Source organism: Microtus pennsylvanicus, chromosome X (genome assembly GCF_037038515.1).
Source record: "Microtus pennsylvanicus isolate mMicPen1 chromosome X, mMicPen1.hap1, whole genome shotgun sequence".
In the NCBI taxonomy this organism is placed as follows: domain Eukaryota; kingdom Metazoa; phylum Chordata; class Mammalia; order Rodentia; family Cricetidae; genus Microtus; species Microtus pennsylvanicus.
The window spans coordinates 36,072,095-36,089,117 of NC_134601.1; the positions used below are offsets into that span (position 1 = coordinate 36,072,095).

At 38.8% G+C, this 17,023-nt stretch overlaps 1 long non-coding RNA gene across 1 annotated transcript in view; it reads right to left on the reverse strand.

The window, feature by feature from the left end:
- Positions 1–17,023, reverse strand: part of LOC142840959 (uncharacterized) — a 59,954-nt gene that overhangs the window by 18,604 nt on the left and 24,327 nt on the right. The gene's annotated exons all lie outside the window — the stretch shown is intronic.

Below are 17,023 nucleotides of genomic sequence, written 5' to 3' on the forward strand. Positions count from 1 at the left end.
CTAGTACCCTTTAAAGATTTGTCACCTGTATTGGTTTAAAAAGATACTGATTGGTTGATAGCCAGGCAGGAAGTATAGGCAGGGCTACCAGAGTGGGAGAATTTTGGGAAGAGAAAAGGCTCAGTCTGCAGTTATCAGCCAGACACAAATGAAGCAAAATAAGAATGCCGCACTGATAAAAGGTACTGAGCCATGTGTCTAACACTGACAAGAATTTGGGGTTAATTTAAGATGTAAGACTTAGTTAATAAGAAGCCTGAGCTGTTGCAAAGAGAGATTGCCTGTTTTCCCCCGCCACCCGGCTAACTTAGCACTGAAATAAAGAAACAGAAACAGTATTAATTAAATCACTGCTTGGCCTATTAGCTCTAGTTTTTTTTTTATTGGCTACTTCTTACATCTTGATTTAATCCATTTCTATTAATCTGAGTTTTGCCACTTGGCAGTGGCTTACTGGGTAAAATTTCTAGTGTCTGTCTCCAGTGGCTCAATAGAAGCTTTCTCACTGTGCTTTCTTCCTCCCAGCATTTTGTTTAATTTTCCCTGCCTTCCTAAATTCTGCCGTACCAACGGCCCAAAGCAGTTTCTTTATTAACCAATGAAAGCAACACAAAGACAGTATGACCTCCTACACCACCTGAGCTAATAGGCCAACTAGTTTTAATTAAAGTAGACCTCTGTGTATTTCTTTGCACTGAATGGCTCCTGGACTGGGCAGGACAGAAAATTTTGTGTGTGTGTGTGTGTGTATCTGTGTGTGTGTGTGTATGTTTCTGTGTATGGATATGGATAGAGAAAAAGAGTTACCATACAGTGATATGACAATTTCCCCACTAGATGTTATAGCATAACAAATATAAAGCCCAATGCCAAAGAAGGGATAAATCATTTAGAGTTATTGGGCAGTAAGGTGCATCAGAATCGCCCAAATTGCAGTCTATTCTGTGTATGATCGGTTGTCCCCCAGAACATGATGGAAAGATTCTATTACTGAAGAAACAATATATCGAAGTCACAGAACACAGAAAAGCCAAGTTGATACTGACCTGGAATCTTTATCCCTACTACCTATCTTCTTAGTTCTGGAAGGTGTTATATAAAATGGAAGAGAAAATTAATCATAAGTCATGCCCAGATGTGAGCCCTTCGAGCAAAAATAATGACTGGCCTGGTAAGACATGGCCACTGATGTATCTTGTGCATAGAAAGAATGTCATGAGATTAACCAGTCACTTTATGATTAGACTTAAGTCATGCTCCATAAGATGAAATCCAGACACAGCACTATTACTGACCAAGAACCTACGGCCAGAGAGAACTTAGGCCCTAAGAGAGAACATGATATTCTTATGCTGATAAATGGCCACTGTATTAAACAGCCTCCCAATAATGATTCTCACATACTTATTAAAGAACCTTTTATTTGTAGTAAATGGTGATTAAAAGGTAAACCCCAAACTGGCACAAGCACAAGTATAAAAAATCATGAAATGCTCAGCCCTGAATAGAACTTCTATATCATACTCCCTACTTCCAAGATTTTGATATCATTTTGAAAGAGGAGAAGAAAATGTAGGATACAGCCATGGTGGTGACTATAAGGAAACAGCAGCTTAGGATGGAGCTGAGCAACAATAAATATAACCTCAATGTAGTTATGACAACATGCACTAGAACTGTGCAATCACAGACCATATCAAATCCCAGTCTGTAGAAATGATGTTGGCATGAAGTAATAACACTGATAGCTGTTGGAAAGTAGAAAATCAGATTCCTTGAAGAGTACAGGCCTTAGTCAGTAAGCCATGTGATCAGGGAATGACACTTCAAAATGTATATAGGCAACACAAATTGGACTTAATAGATTTAAAAATATCACACAAAATTGAGTAGGTATGGAGTATATGTATCTGGGAGGAGATGGGAAATGGGTGGTGGTTATGATTAAAAGATGTACAAAATTCTTAAAGAACTATTAAAAATTTTGCAATTAAATATAAAAACAAAGAGAAAGAAAATTATATAGGGCCTTAAATGCCAGGGTCAGAGGCATATTTAACAAAGCCATTTTAAACTTGAGCTTTTTCTGATTCTACCTACCAAAAATCTAATAACTTTGGCTAACAGAGCACCTTGTAATGTGGCATGTTTACTATTTTGATACAATATTAATTTAATCAATAGCTATATGCCTCTTGTGAGATGAAGACTCTTCATTGCCTAAGTGCCTTAAATTTTCTGTGAACCTTGATACTCATCCAAAAATATGGTTAGTGATAATCCCCCCCAGATCAACAAATCAGCTATAATCTTTAAAATTCAAACGTTTATGAAAGCAAATGAATGAATGAACACTTGTTTATATTTTATGACCCTCATAGAATGTTTGAACAAATATTGAAATGTCACTTGATTGACAATATTTCAAGACTTTTCTCCTGCCATTTATATAAAGAAATACAAGAAGACTCGCTGAGTTCCTATGATCAGACACCTTTAGCTGTTTGTTGTGGGGTACCATTGAATATTTGAACCATCTTTATATAATAGCAATTTATTTGAGCAGATTGAGGTGTAATGATGAGAATTTGTATATAGTTGTGACAAAACACTATGAATACTACTGAGAATAATTTATAATAACCATAAAGTTATTACTATTTTAAAAAAATATGACTGTTAAATCGCCAAATGCTCCAGCAAGATTACTCAGTGAGTAATGGGTTTTTCTACCAAGCTTAATAATGTGAGTTTGATCCTCACTCAGTACTGACATAGTGTGAAAGGTCAGTATCAGTCTCCATAGGTTGTTTTTGACCTCTTCAGGAGCACTGTGGCATGTGTGTGCACACATAAATACTCATGTGTGTACACACATATAATTAAATGAAAAGTATAGCAAAAAAAGTTTTAATGTAAAATGAAAATTATGGTATAAACATGTAATATCTTAAATTTTAATTCAACTTAATTTAATTTTACTTTTATATGTGTTATTCTTACTTGCATTTATGAGAAAAACATAATGCATTGTCCATGTATGTCAGAAGAAATGATGAGATGCAATGCTAGAAATAGAGCTAAAAATAAATAGAGAGGCTTCACTATGGTTTTTATTGGTATAAATCTTAAGTTGAATGGCTGTCTACCTATCATGTTCCATAGCCAATGCCCTGTACTGACAAAAAACATAAACGAATAAGCACAAACTTGTTTGAGGAATTAATTAACTAAATTAATTTATTTTTACAGAAGTTTAAGAGCACAAGACCACTATGTGCTTGGATCCTGTTGAGGCCTTGTGCTAATTCGGGCATGGAAGAAGAGAAAAGAACAAGAAGAATAGGCAAAGAGGGGTCTTATGTGGGAAAGAAAGAAAAGGAGGTTCAAGGCTTTCTTTATAAAGGTTCAATATCTCACAGTATCTAGAGCAGGTCCTTGAAAGTGACTGACAGGTCAATCCAAAGAGGAATCATTAATATAATCAGAGTAGGCATCTGTGCCTGCAATGTAAATGCCTCTCAGTAGGATACCCATCTCAATAGTGCTATACTAAAAAATAAATATCCATGTGAGTTTTGGTGGTGATGAGCTGAATTTAAACTAAGTAGTACCCCAGATCAAATCCTTTATAAATAATTCCTCATGAGGGCAGGACTTAAGAAAATCCAAATGTTTGGGTTTATTTCATACATATTACTTTCATTTATTCCTGTTGGATATAGAAAGGAAGTTTGTTTCAGTACTTAAATGAGATATTGGATTTTGAATTTTAGAGAAGATACTGAAATTAGCTAAAAATGTGGCTCAGTTGGGGGTGAAATGAACCTATGATTGCTGTAAAGTGGATACTATTTTTAATATATCTTCTAACTCCTACACTGAGGACCAGGGTATATGTACACATATACCATCTATTGTCGGGCCAAAGGATCATGAGATGTTATATAATTCTAAACTACAGCTCAAGGAGAAAGCATCAAATGTACATTTCCATTCCTAACAGCATAAATCTGAAGGGAGTGATGAATGTGAGATCTAGAACAACTGTAAATGCAATGGAGGCACCTCAACTACAATTTAATGTTGAAGACAAATATAACTTGGTTGAATATTATATCTGCTGGGTTCATAGAAACAAAGATGCCACATAGATTAACAAAGGAGGAGGTTAATAATGTTGATATTGTTCCATATGTGCCTTCTTAGATTTTATCTCACACTAATTCCTTTGATTATTTCTACAATCAATATGGATATACATATGGGCTTCCAGATTTTTCCAGGGATGAAAACCTAAGTTCATAGCTGTTGGGGACTGTGAACCCTCACATCCTGAATTTCCTGTGACCTGCTGCCTGCTGTAGTAAACAACTTGTTTTCCTATGCTAGCAGCTGCTCTGAGCAAACAACTTGTTTTGCAGCTATCCTGAGCATGAGAAGGAGTTCCTGATGGCAGGGGAATGTGTTCTGGGGGCTTGCAGTTGAGACTTAGGGCATGGAAGAAGATCCTATATATGCTGCCCTGGAACACAATAAAGAAAGAATTTTTTGGAGTGTTCCTGTCATTATCCAATGTCTCTCTGTGTGTGTGATTCAATCTCTAGCCCCTTGTGAAACTCATGAACCATACAGTAGTACATGGTATGTAGAGCAGGCATTGCCCTACACAGAGCTCTTTTGGGACTTTATTTTCTTAGAGATATAGGGGATATATCCAAGGCTTCATAAACTTCAGTCCACACTACTTTGAGGAGTAAAACGCTGGTATAGGTAGCATAATAATCAGAGATAGAAGGCAGAAATAGCAAGCTTTCTTTTAATTATAGTTCTAATTTGGGGTAATCGTGTGACTGGAGATCAATATATTAAGTTGTCAGAAAATTGTTACAGATACATAATAAGAGATTTAGTCAAAAAAAAAAAGACCTCTGAATGGCTCACAGTGTTAGATAAACGTACATGGGCTTAAGAGAGAGAAGATGGAGTACAGACTGTCATAGGAGTAAAGATAATAAATATTGAAAAGTAATAGAAATAGCCATGTAAAGATAAAAATATACAGAGATCCTGGATTATGTATATTATTGTGTTTTCTTTGAATTCCTTGACAGCAGAGAAATAGTTGATTCTGGGGGCTGCTAAGTTAAACCAATATATGTCTTTTAAAGATATCTTGACTTCAAAATTTGAGCCTGATATGTTATTTGGAAAAGAGGTTCTGGTTTTGTTTCCACAGAGGATGGAAACCTATGGATTCCTTCAAAGTTAATGTGGATTGATAGAACAAGATCCCCCCAAAACAGTCTCCATGAACCCTAAAAATACTTTACCCAACAAACAGCAGGAAGCAGTTTGCATAAAGCAAAACAAAATTCCCAAAATGATTCTTTTATAAATACTCATGTTCATTCTAAAATGGTTGTTTATGAATGGTTAATGTCCACAGTAAATTTCCAAAAAAAATAAGATGCAATATAGGAATAAATACTTTTTATTGGTATGGACTTTGGTTTGTTGACACAAATTTAGGGTCAACTTTGTTACATATATATATATATATATATATATATATATATATATCATCTTGTTTAAGGTATTATGTTTATACAACTTACTTAAAAATGTAATGTATAATTTAAAATTATGGATTAATAGATAGTCATCTATAATAGTCAAACTGTAGTCATGTCATTTAGTCTTTCTTGATGTACACAGATATATTTCAGATGGATATGCATTCTTTCAACCTTTCAAAGACCCACAGAATATGGCATTTAAAATATTTTAAGAATTTAGACCTTTCTCAACAATGAAAGTCATCTGCTTCTGAGAGCACCAATTACTTCAGAGAGCTTGATGGGCATTGAAGAAACTCATTGTGGAATTTGCCTTCAAGGTAACAGGGCTATCCATTAGTCAAAGAAGCTGCTCTTGCCTGGATTGCTTAATAGAATGCTGTATGAACTTCACATGCAGGACCTAGAGAAAAGTGACTACTGAACTTTCCAAAAGATGGGATGGTCCTTTAGCGTTCCTGCTTCATGAAAGAGTCGGCCAGACATTCCACAGGACACAGAAGATGACTGACAAACTGTCAATATAGACAAATTAGTCTTTCAAATTTCCTGTTTCATGGAAATGTCTGCCAGATACTATGGGCCTGTAGATTGAAAATGGATGGACCAATGTTACAAACAAACTTTTGGTGACTTTCCAGGCAAATAAATGTCTCTCTCAATTCTAGAGTTTTGGAAGTTGCTTATAATGCACTTTCTATTTACTTACGTACTATTCTATCCTTCTAGAATCTTTGATGGAGTTGAAGATAGATAGTTACAGTTTTTCTTAATTATGATAAAAGGTAAGTTAGATATGAAACTTCCCAGATACAAATAGATTAAATATTATAACTGTACTTCTTTCTCGATAATTGTTTTTATGTGTAATTTTACTATGTTAAATTTAAAGTCTTCTTTTTGATTTAGATAGAAAACAGGTAATGATGTGAGATGTCCTTCTATATCTGTGTTACTTTTATTGGTTAATGAAAAAAGCTGTTTTGGCCAATGAATTAACAGAGTAAAGTCAAGTAGAAAACCGAAACAGAGATACAAAGAGAGAGTGGATAGAGTTAGGGAGATGCGATGTAGCTGCTGAAGGAGAAAGACACTCAAACCTTACTAGTAGGCCACAGCCTTATGGTAATACATAGATTAATAGAAATGGGTTAATTTAAATATATAAGAACTAGGTAGGAATGCACCTAAGCTGTTGGCCAAGCACTGTTATAATTAACATATTTTTGTGTGATTGTTCATGTCTGGGCAACTGGGAACAAAAGGGCAGTCTCTGCTACAATTTGTTTATTTTTATTTCTTTTTATATTAATTATTTCATGTTGAGATACAGGAAAATAATCCTGTTACAAATTTTAAAATATATAAGTCCAATTTTACTCAACACTATAAAATTGCAGGGGAAAAGTTATCAAACGTGATTTATTGAATGGATCTTTTCATGATTTGAGACTAGGTAATCAAGAAAAAGATTATCTCTCCAAAAACTATAGGACCAGTCTGTTTTTGCTTCTTAGATATATTATTACAGCATTTCATCTTTATTTTTGCTACCTCCAAACCCTTCAATAGACCTTTACTTGCTCTTATTCAAACGCATGGCCTCTTTTTTCACTAACTGTTATTGCACTCATGTATATATGTGTATATTCTTAAATACATGAATATAACCTGATCAGTCTATATAATATTGTTTGTGCATATGTTTTCAGGGCTGGTCATTTGCTAAACATGAAATGAACATGGAAAACAGTAAGATCTTCCAATATTCCCATGAGACCTCCACCTTTCAGAAAAAAATTACAGGAAACTAAGGAATGTTGCGAGTAGGAGAAATAGTAATTCCAAGTGTAGAGCACACCAATTGGTGTTCCAATATCAAATGATCAATCCTGGTAGTTTTCAATCCACAAAAGTGAAAGCCTATGGAAAATAGGGACCCATGACCTACCCTGTCCAAAGAAGAAAGCTTGGAATTTCCTTTTGAGAAAGCAAGTGTGAATCTGTGTTGCCAGAATATAAAAGCTCAAATATAATGTCCTTAGATGATAATAATAGCAATAGATATAATTACTTGATGTGATTGTTAAGTTGTAAACAATGTCTGGCTTCTACTATTTTCCTGTTCATTCATAAATGACACTGAACATTTTAGAAAGTACCAAACACATTCAGGAGACTATGTTATCCCACATGCTAGATATCCCAAAAAATAATCTCTTCATCACACCCAGAAGTGTGACATACTGGTATCCCAGATATCTCTCAATCTAATCAAGTTAGCAAGATTATATTCATCAAAAGATCCTTTATTCCTTAGTTATTGAGAATGTACTTATCACTCATCTATCCCATATATAATCTAATTGTTCACATTTTATCAGATGGTTTCAAATCATCCTTTAGACCGCATGTTAGTGTTTTTATCTCAATCATCTTTCTCTGGTTACATTCGAGATCTCATAACATCTTGTATATATTTCAATAAATTTCACTGTGTTGAAACTGCCTTTTGATTTGTTATTCTATTAAACTGTGAACTATAGGTACAGTACTTATACTGAATTCCTTATTATCCTCTGCTCTAAAAAGACATTTAACCTATAATTCTGACAAATTTTCATTTCCATGATATAGGCATTTATCCAAATTCCTTAAATAAACCCTTCTCAGTGACATTTGTTTAATAATATATAATGGCCATATGAAGAGAATTAAATACTTCTTTACATGCCTATTAATGTCACTTTATCTTTCTAGAAAACTTACAGAGCAAATATATGGTAAATAAAACCACTAGAGACTGTGATTTAAAACTCACCCCACAAATGTGGTTCAAGAATGAAAAAATATTTCATCCAAGATCATACCAATTCTTAAACAAATCACTGAATTAGGAGAGCTATCTGTGACCTTTATCAAAGCTTCCTCATTTATTAGATCTTTACTTTTCTCCTCCTTCTCACTGAGAAAATAATAGATACTTAAAGTTAATTGTGAATATTAGATATGAGTATTAATATAACTGAAAATTTGCCATAGGTTTATGTTGGAGGAGGACTTGCTTGTCTTTCCTGGCTGTCCAGCTAGCTTAGCTCCAAAATAACCATACGGAATTTGTATTCATTAAAACGTTGCTTGGCTCATTAGCTCTAACTTCTTCTTGGCTAACTCTTACATTAATTTAATCCATTTCTATTAATCTTTGTATAGTCACATGGCAATGGCTTACCAGGTAAAATTCCAAGCATGTGGCTCCATGGTGTTTCTCTGACTCTTCTTTCTTCCTCCCAGCAGGCCATTTAGTTTTCCCCACCTACCTAAGTTCTACCCTATCAACAGGCCAAGGCACTTTCTTTATTAACCAAGAAAAGCAACACACAGAGAGAGAAGGACCACGCACACCAGGATTAGTACACTGGTGTGGGATAATTGTCTGTATTCTGTCAATCATCTTTTAAATAAACACTGATTGGCCAGGTAGGAAGTATAGGTGGGTCAATCAGACAGGAAGTAGAGGTAGGGTGATGAGAAAAGGAGTATTTGGGGAAGAAGGAAGCTCTTCCTCCCACTCCTGTCCAGACTCTGAAGAAGCAAGATGTGAGCCGCCCCGCTGAGAAAGGTACCAAGCCATATGGCTAACATAGATAAGAATAATGGATTAATATAAGCTACAAGAGTTAACAAGAAGCCTGAGCTAATGGGCCAATCAGTTTTATAACTTAAAGAGATCTCTGTGTGATTTTCTTTGGCGTTTCCTGGCTATGGGGAACTGGGCAGGTCATAAACCCCAATAAGCCAGCCCTCATGTTACAGAACGGCACCCAACTGGATAACTGCATCCACAGAAAGCCTGAGAAAGCTTGGGAAAGAATAAAGCATGTTTTCTTGGTAGCAGCATTTTCCCGGGTCTGCTCTGCTTGCTAGAGGCAAGCAAGTGCTCTCATCTAAGAAACGCTTCTGACTCAGCTTTAGGTGCAAAACCCTGCAGCTCTTTTAAGAGGTCCTAGCACAAAACACTTAAATGCTGTTGAAAAGCTGAACACATGCTTTTCAGTTTTCAGTAATAGGAAAAAAGCTGCACCATTTTAAAATTCTGGCTTTCTGGGGTGCCCTGCCAGGGCAAACTCTGACTCTTTCAGGCAGGCAGTCTGACTATGGAGGATTTGAGTGTGGTCTGTGAGCAGAATGCTGCACTTGCTTGCTGGCAGGGACTTGAAATGCCATAGACTTCTGGCTGTGAACAAGGCTCTGGCCAGTACCTCCGCCATGAGGGTGAAATCTTAGAAAGCTAAGAAATCGGCTGGATATCCAGCCGTCAAAGTTACAGCTTTAACCTCTCCATAAAAACTCATGTGGTGAGAAAAAGAGAGATTCAAAGATGAAGAAAACCTCTAAATGGTTTACAGTGTGTTAAAAATATATGCAGGCTAAAGGTTAAAGTCCTTAAAAATAAAAAAGAAAGAAAGAGAGTAGTAGGATTTGGTGGTACACACCTTTAATCCCAATGCCTGGGAGGCAGGGACAGACAGATCTCTGTGAATTCAAGGTGTGGTAGCACACACCTTTAATCCCAGCACTGAGGAGGCAGAGACAGGTGGATCTCTGTGAGTTCAAGGACAGCCTGGTCTACAGAGTTATTCTAGGACAAAGATATACAGAGAACCTGTCTCAAAAAGTAAAAGTAAAAATAAAAGAAATAGAGGCTAAAATAAAGACACACAAAGATGGAAAATAGACAGAGAATCTTGATACTGTATGTTATCATGTTCTCTTTGAAATTTTTAAATGCTGAAGGAACACAAGCTGCTAAAAGATATTTGCTTATAAATGCTGCTGAAATAATAAAAGATAGGTATTTTGAAAATACTTTGACTTCAAAATTGAAGTGAAAAGATATGTTACTTTGGAGAAGAGATTTTGTTTTTGTTTCCACAGGAAATGAGAGGCCGTGGACTCATTCTGAGTTAAGAAAAATCAGGTTCAATCAAGGAAGACCACCTGAGAAATCTCCAGTAGGAACAGTTGGCCCAGATGTCTGAGTTCTACATCAGGAAAAGATTCAAGATGCTACCTGAAATAATCAAGCCTCACAGGATGGACCTAATCATAACTCTAAATTTTCTTTAGGTCCCCATAAGATTATCAGTGGCCCCAACAAGCGGGAAGTAGCCTGGAATACTATGCCTATAATCCCAAAATATGGACTATGGATATTTTCCTTTGTTTTAAAAAAAGGGGGAGGGAATGGTGTGGGATAATTGTCTGTATTCTGTCAATTATCTTTTAAATAAATGCTGATTGGCCAGGTAGGAAGTATAGGTAAGTCAACCAGACAGGAAGTAGAGGTGTGGTGATGAGAACAGGAGGATTCTGGAAAGAAGGGAGTTCTTCCTCCCACTCCTGCCCAGACTCTGAAGAAGCAATATGTGAGCTGCCCTGCTGCGTAAGGCACCAAGCCATGTGGCTAACATAGATAAGAATAATGGGTTAATATAAGCTACAAGAGTTAACAAGAAGCCTGAGCTAATGGGCCAATTAGTGTTATAACTTATGGAGATCTCTGTGTGATTTTCTTTGGGGCTTGCCAGTTGTGGCAACATAAACAGCAGAAGCTTTTCTATATGTCAAGAAAGAACATGCTGAGAAAGAAATAAAGGAAATAAAATCAATTTTAATAGCATTAAAAATAATTAGTGCTAGGAGATAGTTCAGTGGATAAAGCACTTGCCACACATATGAACAAGAGTTCAAATCAGCAGTACACAAATAAATGGTAAGTGTGGCTGTTCATCTGTACTTTAGAGAGTTAGAGACCAGAGATCACAAGGGACATGCTAACTAGCTAGAAAAGCCAAATTATTTTTCAGTAAAAAAAAGATGTGTAGAGTCTTCAAAGACAACCAACATCAACATGGGGTCTCTACATGCACATACACACATACAAACATATACCCATTTACATGTGCACCTACATATATAAAAAACACACTACACATTCATGCCAATAACACACACACACATGCTGGTATGCTCATGTGTATGTACACACACACATATCCACACACACACATATCCACACACACATACACACATAAAGAAACAAAAGCCTTTCATCCAGCAAGAACAAAAAGTGTTCAAAGTAAAATTGGAAAAATGTGCAACAAGCAAAGCAAGTTTCTCTATCAGTAAGATAATGTCTTCATCCATATCCTCAAATTTGCATTTCTCAGTATATCAACTGCTCAATAAACATGACCTTTCAAAGAATCAACTTGGCTAAGGGTTTCCAAAGTTATACTTCAGCTTCGTCATTAGAATGGAAGTGAATGGCCCATGCAGAGCCACTAATATGAGCCATTAGTCATATTGTGACTTCAGGGAAATTATATGACCTTCCAAAACAATAAATATGTAAATGTTATAGCACCCAACATGTAAACCGAGACAAAGCAATTGCTTAAGGCCATAAGGGCTACATTAGGGAGTCCAACTGTGTCTGTGTTCTGAATTGGTGAACTTAACCAAAAGCAGATAAAAGTATTTTTGAAAAACAACTTGCTTTTGTACTATAAGAAGATTATTTTTCTTATCCTTATTTTCATATATATATATGTGTGTGTGTGTGTGTGTGTTTGTATGTGTATACATATACATGCATACTAACATTTATATAATAATAGCACTGCAGTAAGTACTATTAAACAGTCTAGAGATGCATATCAGCATACAGGATGAAGTTCACAGAAGTTGTCACCAATGTACTAGAAAATCCCAGGATAGGCCATCCTTAAAATACAGAATACCATTTGTAGTATCAGTTCCAGACATCCTCTGCTCTATTCAAGCACTATTACTTATTCTCTCCCTAGCACAACCAGTGATTGCCTGGCCCCCACAGTCTGTGAGAAGCAAACGCCTGGATCACCCTTTCTCATTCAGTTATGTGGCTCAAACAGATCTAACTGCAACACTGACGACCTACTGACAGCGGGCCCAGACTTGTGTAAGAGGAACCCGAAAGCAAAGTCTCCCAAGCACCCTTTGCCTTCCCAATCATGTTGCCTCTTCAATAGTCCATGTCCTGGTCACTGACAGTGGGCACCAGACTACCTAGCACTCTCGACCCTAATGAAGAAGAGAGGGTTGAAGGTGCCCTCCTCATTCAGAAAGCTTTGATGTTTGCCTGGCTAGTGCATGCAGAACCGCCAGCTGAGACAGCTCGGGACTAGCCCTTGCAGGCCCGAGGACATCCATTCCAAGTGCAGCTCTCGGGCTTTGTTCAATTTCTGAGGGCAACCGTCACTGGAGTACTGTGCACTTCGGCTACCGGACGTGTCCACAGTTCTCGGGAAGGAGAGCCTCTCTCTGAGGATATTGCTTTGCTGCTGCTTGCCGAGAGTCACCATTGGCAAGTACATTCGCTGCCCCTTGGGAGGGGTGATTTCCCTTTTTACTTTTCAACTACTTTATTGTCTAAATGGCCAAACCTGTGGAGAGAGGCCAGCGAGCCTCAGCTGGTCAATCACACTCTGACCAGAGACCAGAGTTTTCCCAGCCTCTCCAGCCTGTAACCCCCTTCAATGGACCCCATCCAGGGTCCCCCTTCTGGGTCCCCCCAATGGAATGATGACATCCTATCCCAATGGGGGAAGCGCTTGCCTCATAGGCCTGGGACCCCTTTCAGAGGCCGCCGGCCTGGGACCCCCTTCAGTGTATCCCAAGGGATTGATGACAGCGCACCCCAATGGGAGACATACTTGACCAGCACCAAATTCCCGAGGGACTTTGCACCTCCGGGGGTGCTTCGACTGGCTCAGCACAAGTTCAGGTGCCAAAAGCCTTATAAAGACAAAACAGCCAAAATTCCCTACAGTGGTACTGCAAATAGTCTGCGGAGTCTTAGAGCTCTTATAAAGACTACATCCAGAAAGAAGACCCTGGACCCCTTAAAAGAGCTGAAAGAGATCAAGGAAGGACAAGTTCTACTTTCTCCAGAGGTTCCTGACTGCAGGAGTAACCCACTGAGCAGGGAACCCAGACCATCTGTCTTACCTCCTGCTACCAGAAAAAGGGTGGCCTCAACTTCTGTGCACAGACCTGGGAAGGTGCAAAGAAGCCTGGATATGTCTACTGTGTTTGAAGAACCTATGGACTTTGACCATTCAGGCACCAGAGTGACTGCAACATCTCCAAGACACTGTGCTGGGGATGCCAGTGAAAAGGACAACGAGGATGACAGAATGCTTGGGCCGTCTTCTGATGACTCTTCCACTGACCAACGTGGACTGGTAATTTCCCCACAATTTCAAGGTTCTCTGCAACCTTCCTCCCCTACCCAAGGAGCTCTGGGATACTCCACTTCTTCCCAAGATGCTCAGGGTCTATCCCTATACACCGGAGAGATTCTGGGAGGAACCCAATGTGATCAAGGGTCTATGGGGCAGCCCATATCTTCCCAGGCATCCCAGAAACCTCTACCATTTGCTGAAAGGAAAATCAAACATGTCTCCTTTTCCAGAAGGGTTTTCAAAAGTCCATCCTCTAGCCGAGGCGTCACCAATCATTCCAATTCTCTACCAAAGAGTTTTAGACAAGCCCCTTCTGATCAAGTGGGCCTACAGCAGGCCCCATACAAAGAGGGCTCCAAATGTTTTTCTCCAATAGGGATGCTCAGTGATTGCTCATTTTCCCAAAATGGAATGTGTCCTACCCCCTCTCCTCAGAGGAGTTTAACACCTTTGACAGCTGACAAAGATGACTGGAGAGTTATACCCTCTCATGAAGAGAGCCAGGCCTGTTTCCCCTCTCCCCAGAATGACCCTAAGCAATCAGTATCTGCTGAAGTGAGCTTGAGTCCTGCCTCCTCTGACCAAGGAAATTTTATAAGTTCCCCTTTAAATCAAGATGGCTTTAAATGTCCTCTACCAGAAAATGGGCTCAGATCTTCCCTTACAGCACAGGGGGGACCAAGCCCTATCACTACTCCCCAAGTGAGCCTCACATCACTCATGCCTACTCAAGCAGAAACAAAACTATCTACATCTACTTCAGGGATTCCAGAACCTTTGCCATCTTCAGAGGGGGCCCTATAGAGTTCCACATATATAAAAGAGATGATCGAAACTCCTAAGTCTTCCCTATGGACCCTTGTACCTTCTCAACATACACAAAGGTCTCTAGCACCTGCATCAAATTCCCTCGGGGTTCTCAGTCCTTCCATATCTGTCAAGAGGATTCCAGAATTGTCTACATCTAGAGAAGTGTGTCAAAGACCTATTCTCTCTCACAAAGGGAAATTCAAACCTAATCCAGATATGAAAATGGGCAATGGATATTCCCACTATAGCAAAAAGAGAAGGACAGATCCTCCTTCTGAGCAAGGTGAGTTTCCATCCAGTGTCCCTATCAGACCAAGAGGGCTCTAAATATACCCTGCCAATCAAAAAGGCCCTTCTGATTCGTCATTGGAAACAAAATAGCCAAAGATATGCCAAGAGAGTTCAAGTGAGCCATTCACGCTCCACAACTACACAAAGTGCTAAGACAATACAGCCTTCCCTTCTTCCTCAGGAGTCTCTAGGACTTTCTACATGTGTAGGAGAGGCTCTTGAAATTTCTACACATACACCAAGATTACCAGGTCATTTACAACCTGTCCAGCACGTTTTGAGTTCTACCATATGTGATAAAGGGACTGTGGAACAGGATACATCTGCAGAAGGGGTTCCAGACTCATCCCCATTTTTAGAAATGGTTCCTGGATGTGACACATGTACCGAAGAATTTGTAGCAAATTTCACATCGAGAGGAGATTCCTTAGATTCTACTAGCCCACAAACACCCACAGGACCTCTCCACTCTTCACAGGAGGCTGTGGAAGTTTCTCCATCTCCTCAAGGGTATCAACAATCTGTCACAACTACACAAGAGGCTATAGGCCGTTCCCCATCTGCACAAAGGGATGTTAGTATTTCCACATGCCCACAAGTGACTCCAGAACATCCAACAAATACGCCAAAGGTTCTGAATTCTACCTTATCTTCCCAAGGGCCCTTGGAATCTGTTTTGTCCATCAAACTGTCTCTCTAGAACCTAACATCCCTATACAAAAGGCTTTATTGTCTTCTACACCTGTAGAAAGTGTTCGTAAAACTCCCACAATTACACAAGGATCTCCAGTAACTTCCTTAGCTGACCATGAGGATTTTAGACCTACAACATATGCACAGGAAACTTTAAAGGATACCACACATACACAGGTTCTAGAAACTTTCCCTCATTCTGAAACTGTAGTAAAAGTACGCACATGTACACCTGACACAGTAGCACCTTTCCCTTCTGAGCAAGATCCTCAAGCATCTACCACATCTCATGAAGGCACTTTACCATCTTCCCCATCTACACAAGAGAGTTTTTTGCATATCCCTTCTCAGGAGGAAAATAGTAAACATGTTCCTTCTACCCAAGTGGGCCCTGGATGTTCCATTTCTACCAAAAAGGTTAAGAGATGAGCCTTCTGATGAAGGGGACTTCAGAACTACTTCATCTGAGGAAGGCAGTTTCATACTTCTCCCTTCCTCAAAAAGGGTATGTGAATCTTCTACTGCTCCGAAAGAAACATCAATCACTACAAGTACACCTCAGGTAAGTACTATGCCTTCTATATCTGTCCAAAAGGACCTGCAATGTTCCACGTCTGAACAAAAGACTGTGGAACCTTGCCATTCCAACCATGGGCCTCGTGAACATTCCATATCATCCCAAGAGGCTCAAGGGCCTTCGCTGTCTGTCCTAAAGGGTGTATGTCATTTACCATCTGTCCCAGGCCTTCAGGGACATTCTCCATCTCTGTCAAAGGGTCAAGAAAATTCTACCTGTACCCAAGGGGATCTGTCAATTTCTAAATCTGACTTGGGAGTCTTGAAATCTTCCTTATCTGCCAAAGGGTATAAGGGAAAGGCCAAAGGTAAACAAAAACTTCTTGAACCTTTGCCATTAGCACAAGAGGACCTGACATCTCCTATGTCCTCCAAACCATCTAAAGATCCTTCTGCCTCTTCCTGCCTTCTTGCTGCAGAACACTTTCCATCTCCTCCAGGGTCTCCAATACCATCAACATCTAAGCAGTGGTATCTAGGAACTTTACCATCTTACCAAGGGTTTCTTGAACATTCACCATCTGCCCCAGGAGACTTGTATTGTTCCCAGGATGCCCAGGGAGCAAAAGAACTTTTTCCATGTGTCCAAGGGCCTCAGGAAAAATTTCCACCTTCATTAAGTTATTCAGGACATTTGCCCAACCTCACAGATGAGGAAGATTCTTCACCAGAACAAGGGATTTTAGAACATGTCCCTCCTGCTCAGGGTTTTTTGGAAACTTCATGCTCACCTGGGGTGCCTTTGCAAAAGTCCTTGTTGTCCCTAGAAAGGCCTCTGGATCT